General features: G+C 44.7%; 1 long non-coding RNA gene across 4 annotated transcripts; it reads right to left on the bottom strand.

The window, feature by feature from the left end:
- Positions 1 to 1,336: 1,336 nt before the first annotated feature.
- On the bottom strand, positions 1,337 to 21,326 carry LOC140699206 (uncharacterized). Of its 4 annotated transcripts, XR_012077215.1 has the most exons (4): positions 15,688 to 15,735; positions 10,866 to 11,034; positions 3,122 to 3,376; positions 1,337 to 2,764 (listed from the first exon to the last, which is right to left on the bottom strand). It is a non-coding gene; the product is annotated as an uncharacterized lncRNA (long non-coding RNA). The 4 variants fall into 4 exon arrangements; XR_012077217.1 differs by lacking the exons at positions 10,866 to 11,034; positions 15,688 to 15,735 and adding an exon at positions 21,127 to 21,326; XR_012077216.1 differs by lacking the exons at positions 10,866 to 11,034; positions 15,688 to 15,735 and adding an exon at positions 4,047 to 4,130.
- Positions 21,327 to 23,043: the final 1,717 nt, after the last annotated feature.

Genomic DNA, 23,043 nt, shown 5'->3' with positions numbered 1-23,043 from the left:
GCAGCCCCTCCTCTGAGTCCAGGCCCTCCTCTGCACAGACTGCCACGTGAGATAGGACATGGAGCAAAACTGGCCTCTGGATGGGCAGAAGCCAAAGGCATAGTGGCCCATGTCCCTGCAGGGCTGCCATGAAAGCACAGCGTGGAAGGCAAGGCCAGGTCTGTCACTCTGCTTCCCCACTACTACCCCCAGGGCCATGTCCTCCGTCCTGGGCACCTGGCTGCACCCGTACCCAGAGGATTTCCACCAGCTCCCAGAATTTCCCTGCCTGAAGATGGTACTGGCTTATGCAGAGCTGAGCATGCCTGGCTCAGACCTGGAGCACCAGGCCCATCTTTTGGCAGAGCTGGAGCTCCCAGAGGCAGAGGGTGATGATGAGGAGGATGCAGGGTGGGTGATGGGCTGAGTCAGGAGGGGAAAGCAATGGACCACACAGAGGAGAGCCTCCTGAGGCTGGAACTGGACCAGGAGCAATGGGGAGCCTCAGATCATTTGCCCTGGACTGCATCTGAAAATGCTTCTTGGGCATGGGATCTTGGACTGATGCTTCACTGACTGGCTATGAGAAGTTTCCTATTTTGGGGAGACATGTGGAAAAGCAGTCATATTGATGAGAGTTTCCCTTCTTGGAGCTACAGCAGCAGCTCAGAGCAAGCTCTGGAAGCTCCTGGAGACCTAAAGCCTGCTGCACCTCTCCTGCCCAGGACAGCTCCAGAGCCAGAGCAAGCTCAAGCCACAGCCCTTGCTCAAGTTCAAGGGCCAGATGAAGGGATATACCAACTCCAAAACCAGAGCCAGAGCCTGCTCCCGCCCCAGCTCTCATTTAAGTTCAAAGCCAGGAAAAGAACCCGCACAAACTCCAATTCTAGAGGAGGTTCAGGCAACAGCTGTCCTCCATCTCAGAGCCTGAAACATCAGGAACAGCTGCTCTAGCACTTCCTCTACCACCTCAGCCAGCTGCCTGCCCGGCATCACATCCAGAGTCTCAGCCAACCTCAGCCAGAGCTCCCCCACTGGCCCTGGGGCACCACAGTGCTTTGGCCCAGCTGTGACCCCACAGGGTTATCCAGTTCTAGATCAGAGACCACAACACGCCCAGTTCTCCTAGTTACTCAGGTGCTAGAGCCAGGTCCTCCCTGGATACGCCTAGAGCTGCTACCCGACAAGCAAGGAGCTCCAGCACGTGCAGTGCCTTCAGAACCGGGGGCTGAGCTGCCCCTGGTGCCAGCAGCAGCACTGGAGACATCCTTCCCCTTCCCTGTAATTCCTTATTTAAAAAAAAATAAATTTGTTCTCTTACATACACTAAATTATTTATTCTATGATATACAATTACTTTAAAGTTTAATTTTTTTTATTATTTTAAATTGTACGTGTACTTGGCATTAAGTACATTCACAATGTTACAATAACCCCTTTTAACATCTATTCCAGAACATTCTCATCAAAGTACCCGGCTGTACGCACCAGTCAGGCTCTGCTGCCTCCCCTCCCCTTCAGTGCTGGGACACCCGCTGTGCCTGATGTGTCTGTGAATTTACAACCCCTGGGTATTCTTATTGGTGACATCATACTACAGTAGCTTGTTGTGTCTGGCTGAGTAATGTATGAGGAGAATTATTATCATGGGGTGTTTTTGCTTTAAATATAAATTTTAAATATTAAAAATATGCCATGTCACCAAATTAAAGGCAAGGCCTTGGATGTGTTCCCTCCAGCGGAATTTCCTGGCTGCAGCAGCGGCTCCCACTTGAGATCATATGAGAAGAAAGAGTTGTAACAAAGCATATCAGGTGCTCAAGGAAACTGCAGGAAGGTCAGAGCTTCAGGTCAGGAGCTTCAGAGATGAGCATAGGCCCTTCCATCCCTCAGGCTCCCCCAGCAGTGTCTCCCTGCCTTGTCCCTGGTCAAGACCCCCCATGGCTGACATCCTGTCATTCAGCTTCTGCAGGGGAAGGGACTCTACCTTTTGCCCAAAACCACAAATGGGGAGGAAGGAGGGCCAATATGTCCATCAAAGTAAGGTCAAGGGGGTCCCAAGGTCTGAGTTAGTGAGTGAGATGATGGTCAGTGACCTCCCTCCTCTCCACCCAGAGTTGGAGCCCCCGATGCAGAGAACATAGGTCCTCACAAAAAGGAAATTCGAAGCTCTCCCAGGAGAGGGAAAAACAGAAGCCCCTGTTTAAATTGGGATCAGATGAAGCAGAGATCCAAGGGCCCAGGGGAAGGCCTGCTTGGGCTGAGGCTCTACCCTGAGGCTTAGGAGCACAGGCTGAGTATTGGTTTGTAGGATGTTACTAAGAATAATCATTGCAGGGTCTCTATGTAAAACCAAAGTTGCCCCAAGAAGACACATTCAGTACAGATCCTCAAACATCCCTTTTCTACATTAGATCCTGTAGAAGGTTGAGATGTGTAGCTCGTAAGTAGAGAGAATGATAGGGGATAGGGTGTCCACAAAGTCAGGGCAGTTCAGGTTGTCTGACTTGGCAGGAGGGGACCACTCTCCTTGGATGCCGATATTTCCCTAATAGAGCAGAAACCCAGAATACCACAGGCGTAGAGTGGTAAGGTTTTTCCTCTCTCATGGAAAATAATTACGAGTGTAGAGATTTCATACTGTCAACAGCACACCACGGTAGTCAGCCATTATCCATCTTTCTGCCCCTTCAGTATTTTCAGCTGGTGTCCATCCTCAATTCAGTCTCTTGGTCCAAAATGGCTGCTGGAGCACGGGACTTGATCTGCCTCCATGAGTTCACCTCTGAGGCAGGAAGGAGGAAAGAGGAAGAGTCAAAGGGCCAACTCAGCTGCATCTACTCTATCTAAACAGCCTCCCTCAAACCCACACAGTCTACACGATCCTTTTGCTCACTTATAATCTGCCTGAAGTTCATCTGGCCTCTTTCAGCGACAAGAGACCTTAGGAACTCAACCATTGATATGGAGAATTTCTGTCCTCATTTAGACCATTTTTCTCTTCTTAAGTAAAAAAAAAAACAGAAAAAACAAAAAATGAAAGCCATGTGGTGATGACCTGGGCTGTTTGCCTACACTAAACACCAAGAAGAAGGGGAGGAGATGGAGTGATTTTCAGATGAGTTGGGTTTCGTTTACCCACCATAGAGGCCCTCTGCTTGGTGTTTCTTCATTCCCAGGGGAATTAGAGATGCAGATTCTAACCAGGATTTTCTAGAGGCAAAGATGCTTTCATTTCCCAGGCAGGCAGCTGGAACCACAATGGGGCCTTCATCTGCCTGTTCCTTGGAAGCAGCTCAGAGAAGATCCTCCTCTGTTCTCTAATGATGTGGGCAGAGGTGGAGGGTGGGAACTTGGGGAAGCAGTATGTCCAAATCGCTGGATCAAAAATTGAGATCTGCCAAAAAAAAAAAAATCTGTCATCAAAAATTAGGCCTATTGGACACCCACACTTTCAGCCTAGAGGTACATAAGACATCAGAGTGATTATTAGTAAAAATAGTTCACATCCAATAAAACTCCACACGGTCAAATGCATTACTGACTGATGACGCAAGGAAAATACACTACTGAACAATTTTGGTACCTGCTGTTTGACTCAGGTCAGTTGATGGGATCCAAATAATGGTCACTAAGGAAATCTTACAAAGGCAGACTCTGTAGTCATTAAATTATGTTTTGGACAAGAAATCTTACCACGTATTTCTTCTACATTTGATCCCAAGTGAAATACTTTCAGTAAATGAAAAATAAACATGCAGGCAGCAGTCCTGAGGCTGGGAGCCGCCCCCAGTCCCCCTCCCCCAGGAGCCAGTGCGCAGGCGTGAGCGGAGGCAGGTGTGAGGGTTGCGGGGAAGGGGATTCAGCCCTGAACTGGGTGGGTTCCTGGGAGGCCCTGGGTCGTGACAAGGAAGTTGAAGACTGAGTGGGTCACTGACTATGTGACCCTCCCAGCGGCCGGGGAGAAGCACAGAGGCTGGTAAATGCAGCCCTCTCTGTCGCTCCTCCCCGCGGGCCAGCGCACCAGCAAGGGGCCCGACTCTCCAGCTGCCAGGCCGCGATCCTACCCGGGTCCTCGGCTCCGGGGCGGCCGCTACCAGTCGCAGCCGCTCCGCTGTTGGCAGCGTAAGGCCGTTGGGCTCGGGCCACGAAGGCGGGCGTTGCATGGAGGGCGTCCCTCCTGCTCGCGCCCCGGGCCCACAGGGCAGCGGGGGCCGTCCCCTCGGGCGCCTGCGGTGGCGGTGGGGGCGGGGCGGGCCCTGGCCTGGGGCTGCGGCCCCGGACTTGGCCACTTGCCCTGAGGCTCGCGGGCTCTGGACCAGGCGGCCGCCTGAGAGGAGCCACAAAGTCGGGGCCCCAGGGCTCAAGTCTCCCATTGATGTGTCCAGAGCTGTGATGTTGCCTTTGGGCTCTGGTTGTGCATAGATGGTGTGTGCGGAAACCGCATGATGTCCCTGGACCACCAGCCACCTGTAGAGCGTATTCAGATACCACTTCTTAAAAGACAATGGGTAGGATCAGATCCAAAAGGCTTCAGGTTACCTTTGAGAGTTTTCCCACTTTACTGATAGAAATGACAATTACTGACTCTCAGAGCGCCCCCTGGAGGACAAGTTGTGACATACTAACATCTATTCAAAATTAGAAAGACATGGCCACCTTTTGACATTTTTGTATCTCCAGGGCCTTTTGAACAGTGTGTTTTTGTTTCCTGTTGGTGGTACTCTTTTCCAGCAACCGGCCGTCTTTTGGAAAGACAAGCTTACTCTCAGTTCAATGAGCATTTAAAAATTCATTTTGAGCAGTTACCATAGACACTCAAATATTTGAAAATTCTAATCATTAAAAGGCTTGGTGGCTTTTTGTTTTGGGGGGTCCTGTGATAAATTTTGCACGAGGAAGGGAAGCCGACGGAAGAAGGAGAAATGCTTATTTCATGACATTCTGCTATGCACTGTTTCAATTTTGAATATGTAATTGCAGGTGAACCTCAGATTGGCTCCAGCAAATGCATATGCTCTTTTAGAATACTTTGTTGTTTGTCCTCTGGATTTTTATGTGCTTTTTTTTTTAATGGTACAAACATTCCTCGTTAGCAGGCTTCAAATCATAATAGAAGATTGTTAAAACAAGGGATCACTGTAATTTACAATGCTTTGTAAGATATTGTGTTTCTCTATTAAAATTTTTTCTTGATGCACCAAATTTTCTACACAAAACACTCAGAAATGACTTAAATAAACAAACAAACAACCTACTACCCTTTGTCTCTGGTAGTGAGGCAGCCAGCACATCATCTCACTGTTGAAGACAACGACCTGTGACTGAAAGATGGGGATGGAGTACAGAAGAGTCTCCTGACCTAGAAGTGGCCGTGGCCTGTATCCACCAAGAGGTCACTCCCAGTCAATGAGTCCTTCCCAGGCAGCATGGGATTTTAATTAATGTCATCTGGGTTTAGTGAAATTTTGACAGAGGCATTTGCCAGTGATTGTGTTTTATGAAACAGCCCTGCCTGTGGGGACCTGGGAGAGGCAGAGTCATGTTCATCAGGCATCGACCACAGCAAAGATGAGGCAAGAAGAGCAAGTGAGAGAAAGGGGAGTGAGACAAACAGAGAGACACTGTGACAAAGACAGAGACTGACAGGGAGCAAAAGAGACAAAGAGAGACTCAGAGATCAAGACAAAAAGACCAGCAAGGAAACTGCCAGGGCTGACAGTGAGAGGAAGCTGGAGAGAGACAGGGTGCGTTAGCCAGCTCATCCTGGCCTTGGGAAGTCCAGCACTGTCTCCCCAGTCCTGGGTACAGGGGAGATGACTGCAGGAGAAATGATTCCTCTCTTTGATTGCAGATGGTGTGTTTTCTAGAATTCTGTGTTCTTATTCAGAGAGAAAAGTATTATTCTTCAGATAGTCTAGAAACACCACCAGGGGCCAGCTGGAGCCTACCCCAGACTGCAGCGTGGTACCAGCACAGGTCTTTCTAATCCCACCTGCTTCTTTGTCTTTCTAGGTGCTTTGGTGAGTCTCCTGGTATCAGGATGTCATTGCTTTAAATAATGTCCTGAATTGTACTGGAGCTGTGTTTGTTGGGACTTGGAGTCCTGAGAGGGTATTGGTACATTTCCTATGCAGGGACCTAGGGGGAAATTTGGAAGGAAGTGGGTTGGCTGTCCTTTTTCAATATTAGGCTTAAACTGGGAAGATTATGTACATATGGTCTGAACAAACTCTTTGCTGGTGACATGAAGGACTGAGTATGCTCATCTCTGAAGAAAAGGAATCTGCTTTTTCTGGCCACAAGGCATTCTCTGGCCACTGAGAGCCCAGTGGAATGTCTGTGGATCTGTCCTCTTGATGGTTAGTGTTTTTGCAGGGGATCTCACTGTAGCAATTATGTCAATTCTGCCGGACAGTGGGCACCATAAGGCCGATCACCTAGTGCTCCAAATGCCCCCAGCCATTCCTGCTGGAGAGGGACAGATGACAGAATCCAGCAGACCCAGGAAGAACTCCTTAGGGAGCGAGACTCAGAAGCTGCATACTTTGGATCCATCACTAGGCCCTCAGAAAGTTTTTCAGATCATAGGTGATTTAGGACAGCAAGTTAATGATGGGAAACTTTAGCTCAAAATCTGAACAGCTCCTAGAGAGGCAGCCACTTGATGAATCTCTGGCTTCTTCTCTTGCCAATGCTGGCAAGAACTCCACATTGAAATGCCAGGATGGACCTCTTTCGACATCCCAAAACTGTAGAGAAAGCTGACTTGATCAGACATCTTTTCAAAATGCTGACCCTGAGAGAAGAAAACTATTCCTAGGAGAAAAATTGAAGTTATAGCTCTTATCATGTCCTAGAAATTTATACACAGCCCCCATCACCGAAGACTACACACTTGGCTTAATTAGCAGAACCTGAAAGGGGAAAAAAAAGAGGCTTTTTGATTTTTTTTTATTGAGTTATAGTCAGTTTACAATGCTGTGTCAATTTCTGGTGTATAGCACAATTTTTCAGTCATAAATTAATATACATATATCCATTTTCCTGTTCTTTTTCACCAAGAGCTACTAGAAGATCTTGAATATATTTCCCTGTACTATACATTATAAGCTTGTTTATCTATTTTATATATACCTCTCAGTATCTACACATCTCAGACTCCCAGTCTATCCCTCCCACACCCCTCCCCCATGGCAACCACAAGTTTGTGTTCTGTCTGTGAGTCTGCTTCTGTTTATGTATTTAAGTTTACTTGTTGTCATCTTCTTTTTTTTTTTTAGATTCCACATATGAATGATATCATATGATATTTTTCTTTTTCTATCTGGCTTACTTCATTTAGAATGACATTCTCCAGGAAACCCATATTACAGCAAATGGTATTATGTTGTCATTTTTATGGCTGAATAGTATTCCATTGTATAAATATACTACATCTTCTTTACCCAGTCATCTGTAAGTGGACATTTAGGCTGATTCCATGTCTTGGCTATTGTAAATAGTGCTGCTGTGAGCATGGGGGTGCAGGTGTCTTTTTGAATTAGGGTTCCATCTGGATATATTGCCAGAAGTGGGTTTGCTGGGTCATATGGTAAGTCTATTCCTAGTCTTTTGAGGAATCTCCATACTGTTTTCCACAGTGGCTGCACCAAACTGCATTCCCATCAGCAGTGTAGGAGGGTACTCTTTTCTTCAAACATTCTTCAGCATTTATCATTTGCGGACTTTTGAATGACGGCCATCCTGACTGGTGTGAGGTGATATCTCATTGTAGTTTTGATTTGCATTTCTCTGATAATTAGTGATATTGATCATTTTTTCATGTGCTTCTTGATCATTCATATGTCTTCATTGGAGAATTGCTTCTCTAGGTCTTCTGCCCATTTTTGGATTGGGTTTTTTTTTTCTTAAGTCATATGAACTTTTTATATATTCTGGAGATCAAGTCCTTGCCAGTTTAATACTTTGCAAATATTTTCTCCCATTCCGAAGGTTATCATTTTGTTTTGCTTATGTTTTCCTTTGCTGTGCAAAAGCTTGTAAGTTTAATTACATCCCATGTGCTTATTTTTGCTTTTATTTCTATTGCTTGGGTAGACTGCCCTAGGAGAACATTGCTGAGATATATGTGAGATAATGTTTTGCCTATGTTTTCTTCTAGGAGGTTTATTGTGTCTTGTTTATTTTTAAGTCTTTAACCCATTTTGAGTTTATTTTTGTGTATAGTGTGAGGGAGTGTTCTAACTTCATTGATTTACATTCTGCTGCCCAGTTTTCCCAACACCATTTGCTGAAGAGACTTTCTTTATTCCATTGCCTCCTTTGTCAAAGATTAATTGACCAAAAGTCTGTGGGTTCATTTCTGGGCTCTCTGTTCTGTTCCATTCATCCATATGTTTGTTTCTCAGGAGGGCCAAAGGGACTCTTCTCCACTGAACAGGAATTAGACTTGTGAGAAGAGGGACAAATCATGTGATTTCACACCACCTGATTAGGATGAGGGGTGATCACCTATGGGAGCCTGCACTACTGCTGGCCTGAGAAGGGAAGCCACACAGACAGTAAAGAACAGCTTTTATTCTCAGGGATGCCATAGGAATTTTTCTCCCCTGAACTAGGGACTTAAGTCTTGTGAGAAAAGGTGAAAATCTTGCAAGATTTGACTCCAACTAAAGAGGATTCAGGGTGAGCCCTGAGAGAAACTGGGCTACAGCTGGCCTGAGAAATGAAGGCACACAGACAGGAAAGAAAAGCTTTAACACTCAGGAGAGTCAAAGGGATTCCTCTTGCTTGAACAGGGAGCTCAGGCTCTTGAGAAAAGGGGCAGCTCTCCTGAAACAGCTGGGGCTTCTGTGAGAGGATGTGTGCTCACTGAGATGAGTCAGACCTGGATTCACGGTCATATGAGAAGAAAATGCGTCCTTACAAGATAGGTGTTGTCTCCGGAGCTATGAGTAACACCATCTGGGGCTGGAGCCCTTTCATCCCTTCAGAAAAAGAACCGACCTGATTTCCAATAAGGGGAATGATTTTACGCCAGAGGAGAGGCCTGAATTCAGCAAGAAGAGGAGCAAATCTCATGAGACCTTAAGAGGTTTCAGGATGATCACCTGAGAGAGGCTGGGCTACAGCTCGCCTGAGAAGGGAGGATACACAGACAGTAAAGAAAAGCTTTTATTCTTTGGAGGGCTGAGAGATTACTCCCCCCTGAACAGGGGATTGGGTCTAGTGAGAAAAGGGGAAAACCTCATGAAATTGCTGAGGCTTCTTTGAGATGATATGTGTTTACTGAGCCAAGGGAAGCTGGATTCACGCTCCTCTGAGTGCAGAAGTCGTAGAGGATAGGACTTGGTCTCAGGAGTGATAAAGGGCACCATCTGAAGATGGAGTCCATTCTTCCCTCCAAATAAAGGACAGGCCTCATTTCCAATAAGGGACATGACTTTCCCATATAGGAGCAGCAAGAATCCATGTGAAAAGTGGCAACTCATGAGACTTGGCCCCACATGAAGAGGATTCTTGGTGATAACCTGAGAGAGGCTGGGCTACTCCTCACCTAAGTAGGTAAGACATACAGACAGTAAAGAAAAGCTTTCATTCTAAGGAGTGCTGAAGGGAGTTATCACCCATGATCTGGAGACTTAGTCTCTTGAGAAAACTGGGGCCTCTTTCAAGATCTGGCTCCACATGATTAGGATTATTGGGGATCACCTGTCACAGACTGGGCTACTGCTCGCCTGAGAGGGCCAGCCATACAGAATGTAAAGAAATGCTATTATTCTCAAAAGGGCAGAAGGGATTCACTCCCCTGATTAGGGGACACAGTCTCAGGAGAACAAGGGGCAAATCTCACAAGGTTTGGCTCCACCTAAAGGTTATTCTCGGTGATCATCTGAGAGGCTAATTCTGGCCTGAGAAAGGAAGTCATACAGACAGTGAAGTAAAGCTCTTATTCTCAGTGGCTCAAAAAGGTTTCTCTCTTCTGAACAGCAGACTCAGTCTTGAGAGAAAAGTGGAAAAACTCATGCAAGTTTGCTCCACCTGATTAAGATTAGGGGTGATCACCTGTGAGATGCTGGGCTGCTTTTTGCTTGAGGAGGGACGCAATACAGGCAGTAATGAAAAGGTTTTAACTTCAGGAGTGCCAGAGGGGTTACTCTCCTCTGTACAGGGGACTTAGTCTCAGGAGAAAAGGGGTAAACCTTGTGAGATTTGGCTCCACCTGATCGGGATTATTGGAAATCATCTTTGAGAGGCTGGTCTACTGCCCACCTGAGAAACGATGCTGTACAGACAGTAAAGAAAATATTTTATTCTCAGGCAGGCCAAAGGGAATTTTCTCCCCTGTACAGAGGATATAGTCTCATGATAAAAGGGGCAAATCTCAGGAGGTTTAGCTCCACTTGAAGAGGATTCAGGGTCATAACCTAAGAGAGGCTGGGATACTGCTCGGCTGACACTTTCCACCTCTGCCACTGAAGCCTATGTACTGCTCTCCACAAAAGAGGCACATCAGTGTCACCCAGGGCTCTGTGACTTTTCTTCTGACTGCCAGATTCTGTCAACCTGCCAGGCCTTAAGAGAATGCAATATACCACCCCTCCCCTATTTCTTAAAATGTAGAAATCTCTTGGTTTCCTTTACACAAAACCTCTGTTTAATGCCTTGGTTGATTTAGAAAATGCCACAAAACATGGAGAAGACAATGACGATCACTTCTGACACCAACTCCATGTTCTCCCCTGCCCTCCTGCAGCTAAAAGCTGCCACGTGGCCCTCTCTGCACAACTACATTGGCTGAAGCTCTGATCCTGTATGATAAAAAGATAACGACCCCAGGAGAAAGACTTTTCCCTTCCGCCTTCCCTGTTCTTCCTTCAGACCTGGAATGTGGACAGCAGATCCAGAAGAGGCTGTGATGTGACCTTGAGGAGCCAAGCAGAGACTGACAGTCTCACCCCAGATGACAGTGCTGCCAGATGACAGTGGTCGGCTTTCTCAGCCCTGGACACAGGACACACAATACAGTTCAACCGTTGACTAGTTCAGCTCCTGCAGTAAACTTTTCAGTTATTAGTAACACAAATGCTAACTGTTAACCACCAACATGAAACGACTATTTATCTTATGATGTTTCTCTTCCTGTCATTTTCTCTGTTCATTTATAATTTTTACATACAAGTTGACAAAATGATACTACATGAAATGATTTTATTTTTCATTTTTTTATTATCTGTCTCCCCATAGAGGGGTAAGACTCATGAAAATAAAGATAGGGTATATCTCATTTATGATTTTATTTCCTGTATCCAGAACAATGTCTAACATGTCTCAACGTTCAATAAATGTTAGTTAAAGTTAAACCAATGTACTAATTAGCAAGTAAATGAACATTTAAATGTGAGCCCTTCTCTGGATGTGAATTTATTTTCTGTTATCTTTATTTTTTTCCCCTGATGACAGTTTTCTCTCATGCACATGTCATTAGTTATTTAACCAGTCACTTGCTGATGGACTTTTTTATGCCACTATAAAAGCACTCATATGTGCATTTTGGGTCTTATGTAATTATTTTTATGATAAATGATTAGAAAGGTATGCATGATTAAAATATTTTAATACATATTTCCAAAATGGTCTTTGAAAGCAGTTTTTAGAAACAATTTACATTTCCAAGAGAAAATCATGACTGTTTCTCTGCATCTCCAACATTAGGTGTTATTAATTAATAAAGTTTTTCATTTTGGTAAGTGAACAATTATGTCTCAAAGTTGTTTTAATGTGCATTTCCAGATCGCTGGAGTCACAGAGTGTTCTTTTGCCAGTCTGTGGCTCTTTGGCAGGGCTTTTCAGGTCCTAAGCTTCTAAGGGGGCGGGAACCTGCATCTGCCATGGTCTATTTTAGGTGTGTGACCACAGATGGCTAAAGTGGGGCAGGCCAGTGTTCAAGGCCCTCAAGGAATTGTAGGGGAGGAAGTCAAGGGCTAGATCCCTGAAGTCCCTGAGATTCCAGGACTAGAACCATTGAGCTGGGACTCTTCTTTACTGGAAGCTGGACCACATCCCTGGTCCCTTGCTAAGGGCCATGGTGGGACAGACACTTGTTCTGGTGTGAGGTTCAGGCCCTGATGGCAGGAATTTGGGTAGCCCCAGATGCGGCTAAGACTGCTGTTGGGGGTTGGCATGGGCGAGGCGAAGTTGATGTCAGGCCCTGAGCTACCTAGAAGTCTGTTAAGAACTTCTGAGAAGCCCAAGCAGGGTTAGAAGATGATGAAGGAGAAAGGGAGGGCCATTCCAGGAAACAGAGGAAAAGGCACTGAGCCTCTTCAAGAATGAGGTGTGCTCATGTGCAGATCAGCCCTTTCTTCAGGACCACACAGCCAGCCACAGCCTGGAGCAGAGACCCCTGTGCACATCCTCATGGCCACACTCTACTTCAGCAGGTTACATGTCCAGAAACACAACCCCCCCCTCCATTTCCCCACTCCCCTAACACCCCCCAAAACCCCACCAGATGACATCACCTCCCAGCCCAGCCCTCTCCCTAAAGAAGGCCATGGTGGAAGTTGTTAAAACATCTCCTGCCCCCACCAGCCCTGCAACACAGCACAGTTGTCCCCATTTTACAGATGAGGAGATTGTGCACCAAGTCAAGACCATTTTCTAGTGCCTCCAGGCTGCACAAAGGGCAGAGAAAGAGCTACAGGAGCCCCATGGTGTTGGGAGCCTCCTGAAGGAGGATGCCAGGAGCTGTGCTGGCAGAGAAAACAGTCTCCAGTCACTCATGCCCAGCATGCCAGGCCAGAGGGGATCCTGTCAGGGACACAGATGTAGACTTCCCAGGCTGGACCTACTGTTGTGAGCAGGGACAGGATGGTGCAATGCTACCCTATGCTGGCAGCCTGGGATCAGTCCTGGTTATGATGGCCATGAGAACCCCAGGAGACAGACCTGGTTGGAGGATACAGTCACCTTGACCTGGGTGGGGATTGCTGCGGGAATCTGGGCAGTAGTTAGATCAGAAGCTGGGTAGGCCCTGATCTCAGTGAAAATGACAATACTGGCCATAATTTTCTATGAACTAGGCATGGCTGTAATGCTTTACATACATTATTAACTCATTTACTCTTAATTCTTAATAAGGGAAGCATGCTGATTATTCTCATTAGACAGAGGAGGAAACTGAGGCACTAGAAGCTTATGTAAGTTGCCCATCTACTAAGTGACCAAGTACAATTTGACCCCAGGCTCTACAACCCTTTGAACAATCTGCTTGTCAAAAACAGGACTTGGAGAGTGCTTTTATGTGTCCCCATGTGGTGTCAGTTTCTGTGATTTCTAGAGCCCACCTTACCCCCCAGCCACTGCTGCAGAAGAGCAGACATCCTATAGCCCTGAATATGAACCATTCTCTGCCTGGGTCACTTGGAAGGACCAAAACCCTGGATTTCACATGGGCCTGGGACTACTTTGAGCCTTTCATGGGAGTTAACAAGGCGAGGATCTTGGCAGAGCCCAGACTTTAAGGGAATGGCCTAGGTCTTCCTTGTCCAAGGCCACCCAAGATCCAGAGGACAGCCAGGTGGGCCTTTGTGTAGAACACCTGTATGTGCAGGGTGCATCCTCTCAGCTGCAGACAGCTCTGGTCCTCCTCTACTCTTGCCCTGGTTACTGCAAAAGTTTCAAGCTCAGTCCTCTCCAAACCATAGGTGAAATGAGAACATCCTGCTTAAGTCTTTACTACAACTCAACAACAACAAAATAAGTAAATTAAAAATGGATGAAGAATACGACCCAGCAATCCCACTCCTGGGCATACATCCAGAGAAAACTCTAACTCCAAAAGACACAGGCACCCCAATGTTCACTGTAGCACTATTTACAATAACCAGGACATGAAAGCAACTCAAATTTCCATCAAAAGATGAATGAATAAAGGTGTGGTACGTATATACAATGGAATACTACTCAGCCATAAAACGAGAATGAAATGTTGGCATTTGCAGCAACATGGATGGATCTAGAGGTAATCATACTAAGTGCAGTAAGTCAAGCAGAGAAAGATAAATACATGATTTCACTTATATGTGGGATCTTTAAAATTAAAACAAGGAAGAAAAGACTCATAGACATGGAAAGCCAATGTAGAGTTACCAAATGGGAAGGGGAAGAGGGATAATTTAGGAGTTTGGGATTCATAGATAAAGACAACTATATATAAAATAAACAAGTTTCTACTGTAGAGCATAGGGAACTGCATTCAGTATCTTGAAACACCTACCAATAATGAAAAAGAATATATATTTATATGTATGTATAATTGAATCACCATGCTGTACACAAGAACACAACATTGAAAATTAACTAATCTTCAATTAAGACAAATGGGTGAAGGATTTTAAAAGATATTTCTCCAAAAAAGATACAAAAATAGCCAAAAAAGATATAAATAGAAGCTCAGCATCTTTAGTTATTAGGGAAATGCAAATTAAAACCATCATGTGAGATGATACCTCACACCTATTAGGATCTAAAAAAAATTTTTTAACACAAGTGTTGGCAAATACGTGAAAAAATTGGAAATTTTGTGTACTGTTGGTAGGAATACACAACAGTAAAGACACTATGGAAAACAGCATATCATTTCCTCAAGAAACTAAAAATAGTATTACCAAAAGAATAAATTGTGTAACTACCTATGGTGGTGAATATTAACTAGACTTATTATTGTGATCATCTCACAATGTATACAGATACAGAATCATGATGATTTACACCTGAAACGAATATAATGCTATTTTCAATTCTATCACAATAAAAAAAACTAGCAATATACAGACTAAAAATTACATATGATCTAGCAATTCCACTTCTGGGCATAGACCTAATATAATTGAAAGCAGGATCTCAAATATTAGTACACCCATGTTCACAACATTCACAATAGCTAAAAGGCAGAAGCTACCCAAACATCCATTAATAAGATGAACAGACAAACAGAATGTGGTATATATGTACAATCTGACCTCATAATGGAAGGAAATTCTGATCTGCTACAACATGGATGAGTCTTGAGGACAAAAGGCTTCCAGGATAAATTGGTCACAAAATGATAAACACTCTATGAGTCCATGCGTATGCGGTCCCTAGAGTAGTCAGAGTCATAGGGACGGAAGGTAGAATGGAGGCTGTAAACAGCTAGGGTTGGGAGGGGAGGGAAAATGGGGTGTAGTGGTTTAATGGGTACAGAGCTTCAGGTAAGAGAGGTTATAAAAGCTCTGGGTCAATGTATAATTCTGCAATGTCTGTTCTATTCAAAATTTGTTCAAAAATTAATTTTGCTTAACCTTTTTATATTTAATTATATAAAATGCTGTTTAATGTGTGTAAACATGAAACATCTAACAGAATCATCTAAATGGTATTTCAGTATCTTTTATGTTTAGGTAACACAGATGTTTTGAATTAAAACTCATGCTGATGGCCTCCTGTAATACCAGTTAGAATACAGATAAAAGGACTGCACTCACCTTGCTTTATCTCTACACGGGAACACACTATGTATTATTAGATTAAGTAATTGTACAACTAAGGTTGAAAGTGACAGCAACATTATTCACTGAACCAGTGTGTATTTTATTACTAATTAATCAAGCTATGAAAATTATACATGCCAGATAAATATCAATTTTACCAGTTTTGTACCTTTCAGGGCATAGATGGCCTTCCAGATGTTTTCCATGAGTAGTTAGCTCCCTCTGTATTCATAAGAAACATAGCAAGTTCTTAGTCTAGTCCATCATTATATATCCCCCGGGAATCCCCTCAGAGATTGACAAAAATGATAAATTAGCTGTTGATTCAAGATCTGTTCTTTTTCTTTTATGTAATTTCCTAAGAAGCTTGAAAGTCAAAATTCTACCATATAACTTGTAATACAAAATATCCAAATGCGCTCAGAAACTGGTGCAGAGTATGTGTAACTAAATAAAATGGAAGATTGATAAACAATACAAAAATCATGCTGAGTAACTTTCATCATTTACCACAAATGAGTCAAATAGCAACTTGCTTTTACAGCTCTGGAGATGGATGGTTGAATATCTGTGTGACTATACTTAAGGGCCTTTGAGTCGTTCACTTTAAAATGGTTAAAATGACAAATTTTATGTTATGTGTATTTTATCACAATAAAAAAATTAATTACAATTAATTAAATTAAATGAATCCTTTACTGGCTCCTCTGACTGATAAAAAGTTCAGACTCCTCAAGCTGCAATGAACACCTTCAGGACTGGCACCCAGTAACACCTCCTGCATGCAGGTCATTTGGCACATCGGCCTCCATTGCATACACACCAGAGGCCAATAACACCTACAATCAATGCAACAACAAAAAGCAAAACAAAACCCACATGCATTTCAATGCCTCTGGAGACTGGATAAAAATCACACCCACTGAGTAGTAGCCCTAAATAAGCAGAAAGAAGAGACAAGTACAGCGGGTAGAAAGTCAGAGAGACAAAGAGGGAAACACAAAATTGGATGAGGAACCAGCAGAAAAAGGGCATCCTTCAGGGACCTTCCCCTACCATTTCAAGTCCCAACTGCTTAGGAAACAAAGCCCCTCAGAACTCAGCCCCAGCCATCCCAGCTGCCTCTACTCCAGCTTTCTCCCCAAGGGACCCACCCACAGCCTCACTTCTCAGACAACTCCTGCTTTTCCTGACCGGCTGTGCCGTGTTCAGACTGCTGTGCCTCAGCGTGCGCACTCTCCTCTACCCGGAGTGCACGTCTCACGGCCAACTCCCAGTCAGATACCAACACCCAGCACGAAGGTTTGCGAAGCCAGACACGGACAGCCACACGCCACTCAGGACTTTGTCACCCACAGCACTCTACAGGGGCTTCTGTGTTCCTGCCCAACTGCACCCCATTGTCTGGAACAAGAGCTACTGAAGGGCAGGTGCCACATGAGTCCTTGCAGAGAACTGGTGCTGAATGAATTCTAAGTGAATGACCTTGCATGAAAGGTTTTTAAAAGGCTAAAAAGCAAACCATGCAAAAAGCAGACAATAGATATTTTCTGCTACTGAAAGCATGCATTTTCTCAACTCTACTCTTTCGCTGAGTATCACTTAGGAAGCAGACACAGATGCTCTACCACTTCCTAGTTGAGTATCTGTGGGCAAATTAAGCAACCTCACTGTGTCTCAGACTCCCGCTTACTGAAAGGAACCACCCCTGCAGTGTGGTTAAGAGGCCTAATGAATATATGTTTAAAATAACAGAAAACATTGACTAAATGGTAGTTCTTACCAGCCTGCTGTGATCACAGAAACATTAACAGGACCAGATACTGCACCATCAGGAATATGAGCACGACAAAATTTTTGTTAAAACTATGTTTTTTTGAGGAGAGCTGAAAGTCAACAAATCCAACAGCTTGTCTTCCAGCTGCACCCTGCTCTCTACAGTCCTCAGGACCGATCCCTAGTGACCACTATGTCCCCGCCTCCTCCGACAATGCGGACTCCCAGGTCTCTGGCCTCTGACCACACCTCCTCCTCCTCTTCTGTAGCTTGCCCACTAAGGACACCTAAAGTCAGGCATTCCTTGAGCTCAGCTCACACATTTTTCTCATCTTGTCCCCTCTCAAGCCATCAATTATCATCTCTATGGAGATGACCCCACGACCTCTCAGTTACATTCAGAAAACATTTCAAGCTGGATTTATACAACATAGATGGTTACCTTAATTAGATGATGAAGCATACAGCTTCAACTTCTCTCTTTTTTTTAAACATTGTTTATTGATTTATAATCATTTTACAATGTTGTGTCAAATTCCAGTGTTCAGCACAAGTTTTCAGTCATTCATGGACATATACACACTCATTGTCACATTTTTTTCTCTGATTTATCATAACATTTTGTGTATATTTCCCTGTGCTATACAGTGCAATCTTGTTTAGCTATTCTACAATTTTGGGATTTCAAAACTTCTCTCTTTAATGCCATTTTTTCCCCTTTTATCCGGTCTTATACATCTCACCAGTCCTAAGCTTCCTCTTCCTTTCCCATCTCTTAAAACTACTTGCTTGCCAAGGCGTCTTCTTTGGTCTTTCTGTTCTGTCTCACTGGTTCTTAACTTCTCTGGGATAATGAACCCTTTGAAAATCTACAAATGTTATGGATTGTTTACTAGAAAGATAAACACACAGAATATATGTATGCAATTTCACCTAACCAATGATCTCAAATAAGGATCTGTGTTCCTGTGCCCCAGACTACCTACCACTTACACAAATTTCCTTCTCCAGATTCTACGTCCCTCTTATTTTCAGGATGCCTTGTGGATACAACCTAAAGGACCTACTTGCATCATAAACTTAACAAGTCCACACCAGAACTCACTATTTCTCCTTAACAAACCTCCTCTTCCTAAAGTATTCCTCCTCTAATAATGGCACCACCATAACTCTTACCATGTAAGACCTCATCATCCTTTGCATCCCATACCTGCCATGATGAAAAGTCCACCACTCCTCTGACAAGAGCCCATTATTGACTCTAACATCTCCATCCTCCACACCGCTACCTCACTTCACCTTTAGAAGGCCACTAGCCTAGTTGAATCCCTACCTTAATTTTCTCCTGTCATTTCCACCAGTGTCGATCTAGATTCTCCCAAAATTTCAAAATTGATCATGTGCCTGCCTCTTTTCAAAAACTCTGATCCTTCTCCATCGCACAAACATAAAATCAAACTCTATTCTGCCTACAGAGTCCTCCACAATTTGCCACCTAAGACCTTTTGCAGGATTGGATTCCATAGCTTAGATTGTCACTTGGACCTATCATCTTTCAATTAAAATCACGCCACTCAGAAAGGCTCAATTCAAACTCCACTCTTTATATCCCCTACATAATGTTTAGGAAAGGACTTTTCATGGAAAAGGCAAAATTCCTAATGAACAGATTCAGAAAATTAAAAAAAAAATTTTCTTCCTTAAAATTTAAGTCCTTCTGTAAATATTAAGCTTTTTAAAATATCAGTTCTTCAAATATTATTAATATTTCGATCAAGAAATCCTTCAAAAATCCAGCATCGTTAACCAACATTTACTAAATACTGATAATGAACAATGTAAAGTAAACTCTTATATGAAATATCATCAACCTGAAGGTAAAAAGGTATAATCTGATCCAAGGATTCTAATTCCAATATTATTTGTACTTGGATCTTACTTAAGAAAGGAAAAATATATATTTAGTAAGTGGACTTGACATTTCACCTAATAGAGACTTAAGTCACTTAAGTCCACAGCCAAGATAGAAAGTTACCTGATCTAAATCATCTTCAGGCTAGGAAAAATTCTCATCAGATTAAAAAAAAATTTTTTGACTGAGATGTCATAAAATTAGCCTTTTTCAGTACACATTTAAGCGTTAATTTTTTCTAAGGGCCCAATGATGTGACGGGCAATTCCAAGCCTCTCACAATGAGACCTGGTAACTAGCACACATACCAGCAGGTGTACAGCAATCAGACCTACTCCAGGTAAGTGATGTTGTGGGCAGTACTGTCTTTCTGTTACCTTCTAGGACCTTATTTCTTTTAGCCCTGACCTAATTTAATTCCTCTTATGGCTCCTAGCCTACTGAGTTCACGTGAATCTTCACAGCTGTGTACTGTGAAACACTCTGCTCCTGAAGAGAATGCAAATATTCAAGTTTTTTTTAAAAAGAATTTTAACTAGTCTTTGTACCTAGCTAACATACATGGTAAAATATTCCCTGTATGTATTCCTAAAATTATTACTGTTCAAATTTGAATGTTTCTGAAGTAAATTTGCTTGTAAGAGTAAAATATGCTAAAATTTCAAAATTATTAATAACACTAAGGAAATAGGGAGTAATGAAAAGAGCTCTGGCAACTGAAACTGGGTCTCAGTCTATAATCTCAAGTCTGACTCTTTAGTTGTGGGACCCTCAGAACTGGCTTCACCTCAAAACACTTTCTCACCTGAAATAGAGGTAACACTGCCCTTCCCCCTTTGCAGGTGGCTGTTCAGGTTACATGAGATAAGGTACATAGCACAGTACCTGACATGAAGTGATCATATAATAGTCTGCTTCCTTCATTCAACACAAAAGACACACATGAAGGTTTAGGCGTAAGGAAGCCTACACCTCCACAAGTCTGCATCAGCACAAAATACCACAGGCAGTTGGTTCTAACAAAAAAACAAAAACAAAAACAAAAAAACACCATGAACCCCATCCCACGAACACTTCTGAGGGATCTGGAGCCAGACAAGGGCAGCCTGCATGTGGTTCTGCAAGAACTCTATCAGGGCCGCATACACACTGGCCACATAAGCATTAACAGGGAAAGTCCACAGTCATTGTGCTAAAACCTCTGGAAGCCTTTAGTGAGAGAGCTTATGCCGGGTAAAATGGGGGAAAATTCAAATTAGGGCCAACTCCAAAAGACTCCTTAAATAAATCACAATAGTGATGCTGACTTACTCTTCCTGGAACGCGAATAGTACCATGCCCAAACCCACTTAAACAGTTGAAGATGGAGACATTCCACACCCACACTGGTGCCATTAAATGCCTTATAGAGAGCTTGCTCAGGGGAGCACCCCGGCACCACGGAAGGTGCTGAACCAAAGCCGACCGCGGAAAAAGCAAGGGAGGGGAGAAAACAAGACAATGACTTCGGGGTTGTGCACACGCGCCGCTGAGAACCGCTTTCCAGACCGCAGCCGCCTCCTCAAGCATCTGAAGTACTTCGCGGCTTCACTATGGGGACGTCAAGGGAAAGCCGCTAGGCGAGCACCCTGGGGTGGGGGCCGTTCCTGTCCCGGGGTCCCCGGGTCCCTGCCTCCGCCCCCCGCGCCCCTCCCCTACTCCGCGCGCCATCGAGGGCCGCCCGGGAAGCACCGCGAGTAACGCCCCGGCCCAAGCGGCCCGGCCCCGATCGAGACCCCCGGCGCGCGGACGACGGGGTAGCCCGGCTGCGGTCCGGCCAGGGTCGGGGTCTCGAGTTCGGCCCGACGCCACTGCTGCAGCCAACGAGGCCCAACGGGAGGCCGAGGGGGCGCGGCTGGCACGCGGGGCGAGGACACTCACCACACCACGCGGTAGGAGCCCTCGAGGATGAGACTGCTGGAGCGCGGCCCCACGCCTAAGACCTGCCCGCGGACCAGCTCGGGGCCAGCGCCTGACGCCGCCGTCGCCACCGCGCTGGGCTCAACGCTCTGCGGCCGCCACTAGGCTCACGCCGCGCCTCCCGGAGGGACCGCGCCGCCGCCGCCGCCGCCGCCGCCGCCGCCGCCGCCGCCGCCGCCGCCGCCGCCGCCGCCGCCGCCGCCGCCGCCGCCGCCGCCGCCGCCTCGGGAGAGCTGCCGCGCGTCGGAACCGCTGGCTGTTAAGACCAACTGCCAACTGCCGCTTCCCTGCCTGACCAAGGGGCGGGCCGGTAGGCGGAGGGAGGGGCTCAGCTGAGGAAGGCTCTGGGGCAGGGGCTGTCCTGGCAGTGAGCGCGCGGATTGGCTCCTGTGGTCTGGGGGCGGGGCTGCTCCTCAGGTTGGAGACAGGATACATGAACTGGTGTCCAAACAATTTGTATTGTTTTTTCTATTAGGAATATTTTGCTGTGAACATTTGTAAACCAGTTTTTTGGGGATCTGTTTTATTTCTCACAGCTGCATACCTGAGACTGTCATGGCTGGGTTATAAGGAATCTATGGTTGGCGTTTTTAGAAACTCCACACTGCTTCCAAAGTGGCTGCACCGTTTTACATATTTCCACTAGCAGACTATGAGGGTTCCAATTTATCTCTACATTATAGCCAACACCTGTCATCGTCTGTCTTTTTGATGATAGTCATCCTCATGGTTCTGAAGTGGCATCTCCTTGTGGTTTTGGATTGCACTTCCCTAATACTGAGCTTCTTTCATATGCTTCTTGGCCATCTGTATATCTTCTTTGGAGAAATATGTATTAGCAATTATATATTCTAGATAAAAGGCCCTTTTCAGAAATATGATATGAAAAAAATAGTCTCTCATTCTGTGGATTGTCCATTACTTTCTCGAGAATGTCCTGCCCCGGGGCCTGGCATTAGCGCTTCCCTCTGCCTTGAATCTTCCCTGGACACATACTTGGTGGTCTCCCTCCTTCCTTCAGGTCTTGGCTCAAATGCCTGCTTGTCAGTAAGATCTCCCAGGATCCCTTGTAGTGATCACCCAGTAAGAACAATGATGACAGCCCCATACATCACCGTCCGTCCCACCTCCCTGCCTCATTTCCCTTCAAGCTTTTATTACCATGTCCATGTAAAGTAGTCTTTTGTGAATTGTCTAATTCTTAACTGAATTGGAAATTTCATAAAGGATTTTTTTAATCAGTTTGTTACTACTTTATCCCAAATGTAATTCACTTTAGGTAATCCAGTATGAATGCAAATGAAAGAATGAATGAATTGCATGAGAAACAGTAATATATTTCACTTTATTTTATTAAACCTATGGCTTTTTCCAAATCTGCATGTGAATGTATATGCCACCATAGTTCAGTCATTCTTTAGTCAGATGATATAAAACTAATTTCTTCATTTTTCTTGGAAAGTAACCTTTGGCTTTGGAAGATTTAATAGAAAGTAATAGAGGAAAAGCTAAAATAAATAAATAACTACTTAATAAAGACTTAAATGTGGCTACCAGTGGTGCAACTTGAGCTAATTGAAGCTTGAGGATGGGTAGTTCCTGGGAAGGGTCATCATCTGCCACTGTGTCTCCCCTCTGAGTGTGAGGAAGTTTCCATGTGCATGGATGCATGTGTGACCAGTCTGGAAGGTCACAGGTCTGGAAGGCTTGTCAGTACCAGCTTCTGCTCTTTCTTGGCCTCGCCTTGTGTACATTGACAATCAGATTCAGTCCTTGGGAATTTTCTGGGAGTGTTTGTATTTCCCTGGGACACAACTAAATAATTACAGCCTAATGTGGTAAGTGCTAGGCTAGAGTTCTATGGAAAGAACAGGATAG

Source organism: Vicugna pacos, chromosome 11, assembly GCF_048564905.1.
Source record: "Vicugna pacos chromosome 11, VicPac4, whole genome shotgun sequence".
Taxonomy (NCBI): domain Eukaryota; kingdom Metazoa; phylum Chordata; class Mammalia; order Artiodactyla; family Camelidae; genus Vicugna; species Vicugna pacos.
Note: the sequence above shows the minus strand (reverse complement) of the source record. Positions and strands in the feature narration are given on the sequence as shown.